Raw genomic sequence first — 8,211 nt, 5'->3', positions numbered from 1 at the left:
CATTATTTGTCCAAGACATGTCACTGTGCTTTTCTGTGAAGACTGGGTCACAAATGGAAGAGTAGTTCCTGAGGAATGAAAGGGTAGTTCCTGAGAAAAAGGAGGGATCAGATGACTGATCCCAAAATGCACCTTGACCTGTAGTCCCACCATTATAACTGCTGATTAAAGAGTTCAGGGAGACTCCACCAAGAGCCAGAAGTTCACAGGCACACAATAAACAGTCTCTCATCCTAAACCAAATAACTCCATCTGCAGGAATTTCACTCACCAATTCAGAGAGTAGGTCATGGCAGGACACACTGCAATGTTCACCTGAGGTAAGGAGTGAAGGTGTCACCAGGAAAGCCTCCCAAAAGCCAGAGCACAGTTTACCCTTTCATGTGCAAAGGCTGCAGCTCAGAACAGAGAAGACACAACAGATCTGTCAAATGCAAGTTCTGCCACGTGTGGAGACAAGGTCTGAACCCCCCCCACACCCAGCACACCACAGTGCAAGAGTCTGTGTTGGTAAGGGCACTTCACAGCCCATGGGAAGGAGATGGAATTAGAGCCTTCCACATCTTCACTTATCTGCACACCAGTTTAATTTTTCTCTGCTTCATTTACTCTTAGAATCTGTGGAGTTGGTGGCATGCAACCTGGCCATGAGTTCTTCTCACAGTCCTATTTTTTGCTCTCTGTTTGCCAAAGATCCCTCCCCCACTTTTTCTTTAGGGAGGAAGTGGCTTACACAGCATCTAGAGAAAGAGGTGGGGCTGCACAATAACAGTGAACACAACCTGATGGACAGGCATCCATCATCACAAACTGCACCTTCCAATTCTGCTCATCCCCAGTAGCTTAGGGATTTAAAACTACTAGATTTATTTAAATAAAAAAAGTTATTTAATACAAAAGGAGTTACCAAATACCTGCATAGATGTGGTTGCTTTCTTGCTGCTGCTACGACCAGTTATTTTCTCCCTGAGTGAGAGAGACACGTCTGCTGGCCTTGCAGAGAGCACATCACATCCCCTGGATTAGCAGGTCTTTCCATGGATAACCTGATGTGAGGCTGGTGTCCCACAGGAGCTCCCAGATCACAGCACTCATTATAGAGAACACTGCACTTTAGTGCTCAACTTGGATGATGCTTTGAGAGATAAAATACAAAGTTATCCATAAACCATCAAATGTTTCAGACCTTTCAGAACACTATTCGCTGATTCCCTCGGAAATTTATTAGCTCTACCAATATTTTCTTTTTTAGCTTCGTAAAGCAAGCTCCAATTCAGCTAGCACTGACTATGCAGAGCCCTGAAACCACATGTTTATTTTCCTAAGTTATAAAAAGTTTATAAGGGTAGCTGGTATCCTTATGGGCCACTGTACAGTGATTTGCTACTGCATTCCACACTGATACAGAAGAGCTCTGTGTTTTATACCAGAGGGAAATCCTTGTGATACAGCTGTCCAGCAGCCAACAAGAGTACAGACACCTTCAAAAATATAACCCTGATAAAAAAAAAAAATAAAAAAAAATCTGAAAAGGCAGAAAACATCCCTGCTGAGAAAAATCAGTTTGAACAACATGATGACCCTGGGCAGCCCACTAAGATCTGTATTGTGATACCCCAGTGAATATCAACAAAGTCCTTTCAACCTAGACATAGGGTTTTTTTTAAAATAGATCACCATTTCTACCTGAAAATGCTGTGAGGTCACAATAATTTTTGAAAGTCCAATGCAATGGCTGCCTTGTCTTTTTGCAGTTAACATTTAGCCCCAGGCTCTCAGTTTTCACAACTTCATGTCGCTTCACTGACATGAAGAGGCTTTGGTCAATTTACACTGCAGAATGGAGAGACTGTTATCCATTTATCTCTTAAAATAGTGAGTACACAGCTGCACAACCTGAAGAATTAGGTCAGTATGCTGCTATGTCTGTCCTGGAAGCAGAAATTCAGAGCAAATAAGGTTGATTTCAGGAGAGAGCCTGGAATGTGTGAAGAGTTAGCAAAACTGACATAGACTCAATAGCAAAAATAAGTAATTTTGCAAATCTCTAAACCACAATGGTTGGATTAGGGCCCTTGTCATACAATTCTTGGGCATGTGAACAATCCCTTTTTCACTTGAGTTCATTTCATTAGTTTCTCTCAGCTACATAAATACTCGTACTCTCAGTGGGACTACTCACATCAATAAAGTTCCTCAAGCGAGCAGGGATTGCAACCCAATTTTAGTGGAACAAACCCAACCTCTGACTTTGATTGCATCCCTCACTTCTCCAAAAAAACTTCATTTCCAGCAAGAGCGAGCCCACAATCCCTGTGGAGCTTGCTTTCACCACTTCCAAGCACAATCCCAGTTATTTGTCTTGTCAAACACAAAGGCAAACAGGGCTCTTTTGAACTCCCCAACTTCACCTTCCTTCATAAAAACACTGCTGGGCCTAGAGCAGGCCAATTTGGATGTCTTTGAGAACTCCTGGGCTTTGCTCTGCTCTGATTGATAGATCCCTGGTGGGGTTATCCTGCTCACATTGAATCCCAACATGCCTCTGCCAGCCAGCAACCCCTGAAAGTCAAAATACTGCTCAGTGTAACATCATGAGTAATGACAGTAGTATCAAAGTAGCAATTACTCAGATGTAAATTGTTTTCTGATTAAGCTTGTAGTCTTTTTTTTTAGTCTTTGACACTGTTGCACGGGGTTGACTGGGATTAATTCACTTACAGTCAATAGAAATGTCATGGAAAATTGCCCCTTTACCTATCAGTTCCTATCATAATTCTTAGTTTAAGGTTTGCTGCAAGGGAGACAGGATGGGCAGTGCTGGATTGAGAAGTGCATTTGCTGCTGGAGAAAGCAGCAAAAAAGACAATTTTTACCCCCAGCTGGCAGCAACTACTATGGGGATTCCGAAGTATAAAGAGCAGATATTGAGTTGGATGTTTTCTGTATAATTTTCAAGCAGGTTTTTAGTTAGTTCCACTCTGCCAAAAGCATAGGAGGAATTTCTCTTTTGCCTCCAACTCTCCCTGACCATCCAAAAATACACATGAAGAGCTGAACAGAGCAAGAAGCAGAATTGAAATCAATAAATCGACTTGCTGGCTTCTTATGTCAGTATTTATCATCTTATCCAGGAATATACAATAAAATCAGCACATCTAAACTCAGCCATTTCCTCTTAGGACTGTGAAAACTCTGCTGACATGCATTGCTTCCACAAATACCCACCAGATGTGGCTCATTTCAGTTAAAGGCTTCAGCGGGAGGCATGAGCTCTTCCTTTAGTGTCCTCTCTTCCCCTCAAGGTGGAACAAAAGAAGTGGGAAGACAATGAAGAAGAAGATGAAGCACAATCAACGCCTTCCCCTCCCTTTCTATTATTTTCAGAAACTATAAAGTATCTCCAAAGAGCTTTACAAAGACTGTCACAGAAAATAAACACACGAAGGTAATTCTGTCCCAGAGCTCACAGACACAAACCAGGAAATAAATCCTTACTCCTACAAAGAGAAACAAATGGAGAGACCTGATCTCTAAGTGCAGTTATGATGCACCAAGTTCAAGTTGCTGCAAGTAATATCAAGGTCTGCAAAGTGCAGGAAAATAAGACTTGGTAAAGTAGAAAGGACTTAAATGGATAGGGTTTGGTGTTTTTTTTTTTTAAGTTGTTTATTAAGTACAGTGACAGGAACATACAAAATTTTTTATGGAAAAAAGGACAAGGACATCGTGAGTAGTGGGAACCCTGACCCACTGATTCCCTCAACAGGACTTGAGTCCAGCATTGAAGCAATGGAAAGGACATTTTTTATTCAGAGCTAGGAGGCACAGGAACCATCTGCAGGGCAAGAAAATCCTGGTAACATCCAAACCAACTTGCTCTCCGAGAGCCTGAGTGTGTACAGGCTTGTTGAACACGAGCGCATGAATGTTAAGATTGCATTTTCTGGGGAAAGGCAGAAACCTTTTACATTGTAATATAAATGTAATGAAATGTAATATAATACATAAAAATGTGAAACTAGTGTGATGTGACTTTCTTGCACAGAACAGCATCTTACCATTCATACATTCAGATACATATGCAGTATATATATATATTCACATGCATAAACATGCTGTATTATTTAACTTAAAGCATAAACATGTGCTTAAGAGAGACAAGTCTGACAGCCCAGAGACCTAATCTTTCCATTAGCAGCCTTCCATCTCTATTACCTTGTCTCACTGGATTTCCTTCTGTGTCCCAGAGAGAATGGCTTTTGCAGCAGAACAAGCAGAAGAACACTCAGATTTACATAAACACTGTGTTTGATGTTCCAAGATGCAGCCACACCATCAGCCAAGGGATGGTTTTCTCATACAGAAGGAATCTCAGCTGTAATCATCAGCCTTTTCACAACAGATTCCTGGAAGTCTTTTACTTCCTTCGCTTGCAATTTGTCCAGCTCAGAGATTTACATGAAAGGGTTGAACTAAATATTGAACTTCATGTGGAAGTGTATTGCATGATCTGGAATATCAAAGGGTATCTCTGGAGCACAACAATTTTGGACACGGCAAAAAGATGAAATCCTTTTTCCCAGCCAAAATGCCATCTATGAGAAGGTCATGTAAGCTGTTTATCACTACGATTTCTTGTTCTTCATCCCATTTACTTCAAGTGTCTTCAGGACAATTAATATAAACAGTGCTTTTAGGATTTTAGGAAGTGCTATGCTAACTAATACAGGGATCCCATTAGTGTATTCTGCTCCATTGAGTTTCACTGTCAGGACTAAAATTAGATCATCAGCCTTGACGATTAGGAGTAGTAGACTGCTAAAAAGGAGCAGAATGGAGTGCCAGCAGCTGTAGATTAGTAACCCAGTAACGTAGGAATTCAGTGAGAACTGGAAGTGAGATGTGGGTTATCTAGAATGACAAATACTGCAAATAATAAAAATGCTTCTCTTTAGCCACATGGATGAAGAGAGAACAATGACAGAATCATAGAATCACAGAATATCCTAAGTTGGGAGGGACCCACAAGGATCCCTGAAGTCCAACTCCTGGCCCTGAACAGGACAACTCCAAGAATCACACCATGTGCCTGACAGTGTCATCCGAGCACTTCTTGAACTCTGGATGGATCAAGCAGAGACAAGATGAGGTACCTACAGGTATGAGAATGACTGAAGAAGTCAGGATTTTCCTTTTGTTTTCAGTGGTGATGATGAAGAACATTCTTGGACCCCACAGCGGCAGAAGCAGCCCAGACAAAAGCACATCCGCTGTGAGTGACATAAAAATCTCACCTGGGCTTTGCACCTTGCAGCTTGGCAAAAGGTTGGAGACTTTAGCAAGTTTGGGTTTCTGTGAGTTTTCCTAGAGACTTTCAGTGCATGTTCATCCTTGACACAAAGGTCAGTGTGTTTGCCATATGTAAAGTCCTTCCTGCAAAGTACGGAGGGCAAAAGAGCAGTTCACAGAAAGGTTGTCGGATTTTTTTTAATGCTTTTTTTTTTTTTTTTCTCCCTGATTTCGGCTGACATTTTCTGAAATGAATTCAGCCTGAGGCAGACACTCAGCATGAAGAATTTAAATCCAAATGGTTACAGCTTGGCAAAGCTCTGAGCAACTGAAAACAGAGTCTTGTAATGGGAAGTGTCAGACAACCCCAATAACGGGGAACCAGCCCTGTCTGGAGCAAGCATTGTAACACACTGGTGATGGATGACATCAGACTGGAAATTTCACAGTTAAGTAGCTGCAGTGCCATTAACCCTCCCTGGTGAAGAAGGTCGGTGTTGGAGTCCATCTGGTCTGAATGTACAATGTAAGATTATGCCCATCATGACAAAATTAATTAAGAATGGAATTCCCCTTTCTTGTTAAAGCAAGGAGTAAAATCTGGGCACCAGTGATTGACTTGACATCACATACTTTGGTTCAATGACAAGTGTGGCACATTCCACATATATACATAAGTTGCTGACTTTGGGATTTTTTTTGAATTAAATGAATATTTGTTATGATTTACTTCTGAATTAATTGGGTTCAGCTTCCATCTGGACATTTCTATGAATGACTTCAGAGGCCTAAACAGGTAGGGACAGGACATTTCAGGGCTAAGTGGAAGAGCATCAAGAGGATCAGAACTTTAAATATGTGCACCTGGATATTTGTACTGGAGGCTGCAGCAGCAATATTTCAATGAAGAAGACAGGAATAGCACCATGTGACTGGCTTGACCAGCACATCTCAAATTTTGTTATTCATGAATAAGCCAGAGGGCAAAAAAGTTCATAATGCTATTTGTCCAAGCCAGGATGGTGTAGGAAACTGCACTTACCTCAGAGCTATTCCCTCAGCAGGAAATAAAAGGCTACATTTGAATAAATTATTTGTGGTGAATTATTCCATTAGCTGTAGTCATCATAATTCCATCATGATTTTTATGTAGCATACATAAGAAAATTCTCCTTTCCATATTGTATCTTCACTTAATTTGCTGTGACTGGAAACAGCAATTAAACACTGCTTTTAAAGAATCTGATTACCTGACAAATGCAGATCTTAGCTAATGTTTGCTACAACGATGCTGGAAACAAAAGCAAAGCTCACAATGAACTTGAATGATGAAAGTGAACTTGAATAATGGAAAATATTTTTAAATTTATGCATGAATAGCTCTGTGGGCAAAACCAGAAATACAAGGAGTAGCACTATGATGAGTGAGGCTCATTATGGCTAAAAAAGTTTTGACTTGTTACTTTGTGGAATATAAGGACTTAAATTAGCATCAGTTTGCAGCAGTTTTAATAGAACCATAGAATAGTTTGGGTTGGAAGGGAGCATTTAAGCTCATCGAGTTCCAATCCCCCTGCCCCGGCCTGGGACACTCTTCAGTAGATCAGGTTGTTTGAAGCCCCATCCAAGCTGGCCTTGAACACTTCCACAGATGCAGCATTTAATTTCTGAGTTCTCTAGAGAAGGCTGGTGTGAAGGTTTAGACACAAATGCCTTTGCTTGTGCTGGCACCAGGAATGCTGAGACAGTGCAAGAGCATTTCGGCAGCTTATGGCCACGTGTGGGACCAGAATCAAGGACTCAAGCGCTACAAAGATCAGAGCAGCAATGAGAGGAGGAAAAGTGACATGGATAGATCAAAATGAAACTCAAAAAAGATACTTCATCTCTGGAGAAGATGGTTGTGTTCTTTTATCCTACTCAGTGAAACATCAAAGTGGGGGGGAACACTTGGATGGCACCATCAGGAAAAGCTCCACGTGCCTTGGGAGCACCTGCGGTCACCACGGGGCTCTGAACGCCCAAGCTGCTGGGACTGAGGTGTGGGGTAACTCACCCAACAGTGATGGTTTGGCTTGTAGGCACTCCTGCAAATCCCTGTGTTTGCTTTGGTTTCTGTGGGCTTATCCCCTTCTGAGTTTTGGTTTCCTACGAACTCCATAACTCCCAGCACATCCAGCCTAAGCCAACGTGTTCTGCCTGATTTCAGGTTGAAATCACTCCGTTTCACACAGTGCTCATCTGTAACCATGAACTAGCCCAGCTGCACTCAAAACTTGGCCTACAGCTGTTTAAAAAAAAAAAAAAAATTTTTCATCACAGAAGACTCAAACCAGATAATGGGTTCATCCCAAGGGGAATAACTGGAAACAGCATGTCCATTTCCTTGGCGCTACATATGTCTCTGGCATAGTCGGCTAGAGAGAAAGGTATAACAGGTCTGCCTTAGACACAGGGTTGGATGCAGTTGCAATTTGGGATAATCTCTATGTTATAGGGTAGAATTACCCCCAGTTTCTTCTGCATAAACCTGGATGTCTAGAAAGGAAGAATCAATCTGGTGACGACCCTTGGTTAATGCCAAAGGTTCACTCTTCCCCCTACTCTTCACTCCCCATTCTTTATGCTTCTTATGACTGTGATGATAATGCCCCTGGATGAAAAACCCTGCAAAGTATAAAACATGCAGATGTAATATACTTTTATTTGGTAACACTGACTTCATTTGATCAACTAACTTCACAACCTCTTTCATGAGTATTGGCTCTGAGAAACAAATCTTATGAGTAGGGGGATGGAGATTTTTATCAGATTTTTTTTCCTTTTTTTTTTTTCCTAAATTTTAGCAGTAACACCAAAAGTATAGCAGGTTAAAACAAAAGAAAAAAGCATGACTGAATGCCCAGGTTTCCTAGTGTG

General features: G+C 41.3%; 1 long non-coding RNA gene across 2 annotated transcripts in view; it reads right to left on the bottom strand.

Moving 5' to 3' along the window:
- Positions 1-7,573, bottom strand: part of LOC114067070 — a 28,386-nt gene extending 20,813 nt beyond the window's left edge. The window contains exons 1-6 of one of the 2 annotated variants that reach the window (XR_003573310.1): positions 7,349-7,573; positions 5,298-5,436; positions 3,229-4,513; positions 1,646-1,931; positions 915-1,135; positions 272-398 (exon numbers count right to left, since the gene is read on the bottom strand). This is a non-coding gene — a long non-coding RNA (uncharacterized LOC114067070). Of the gene's footprint in view, positions 1-271; positions 399-914; positions 1,932-3,228; positions 4,514-5,297; positions 5,437-7,348 lie in introns of both variants that reach the window. The other variant, XR_003573309.1, reaches the window with a different exon arrangement.
- Positions 7,574-8,211: the final 638 nt, after the last annotated feature.

Source organism: Empidonax traillii, unplaced genomic scaffold (assembly GCF_003031625.1).
Source record: "Empidonax traillii isolate 1590-97213 ecotype Southwest subspecies unplaced genomic scaffold, ASM303162v1 scaffold856:size409766, whole genome shotgun sequence".
Taxonomy (NCBI): domain Eukaryota; kingdom Metazoa; phylum Chordata; class Aves; order Passeriformes; family Tyrannidae; genus Empidonax; species Empidonax traillii.
This window is presented reverse-complemented; position numbering and strand designations above follow the sequence as displayed.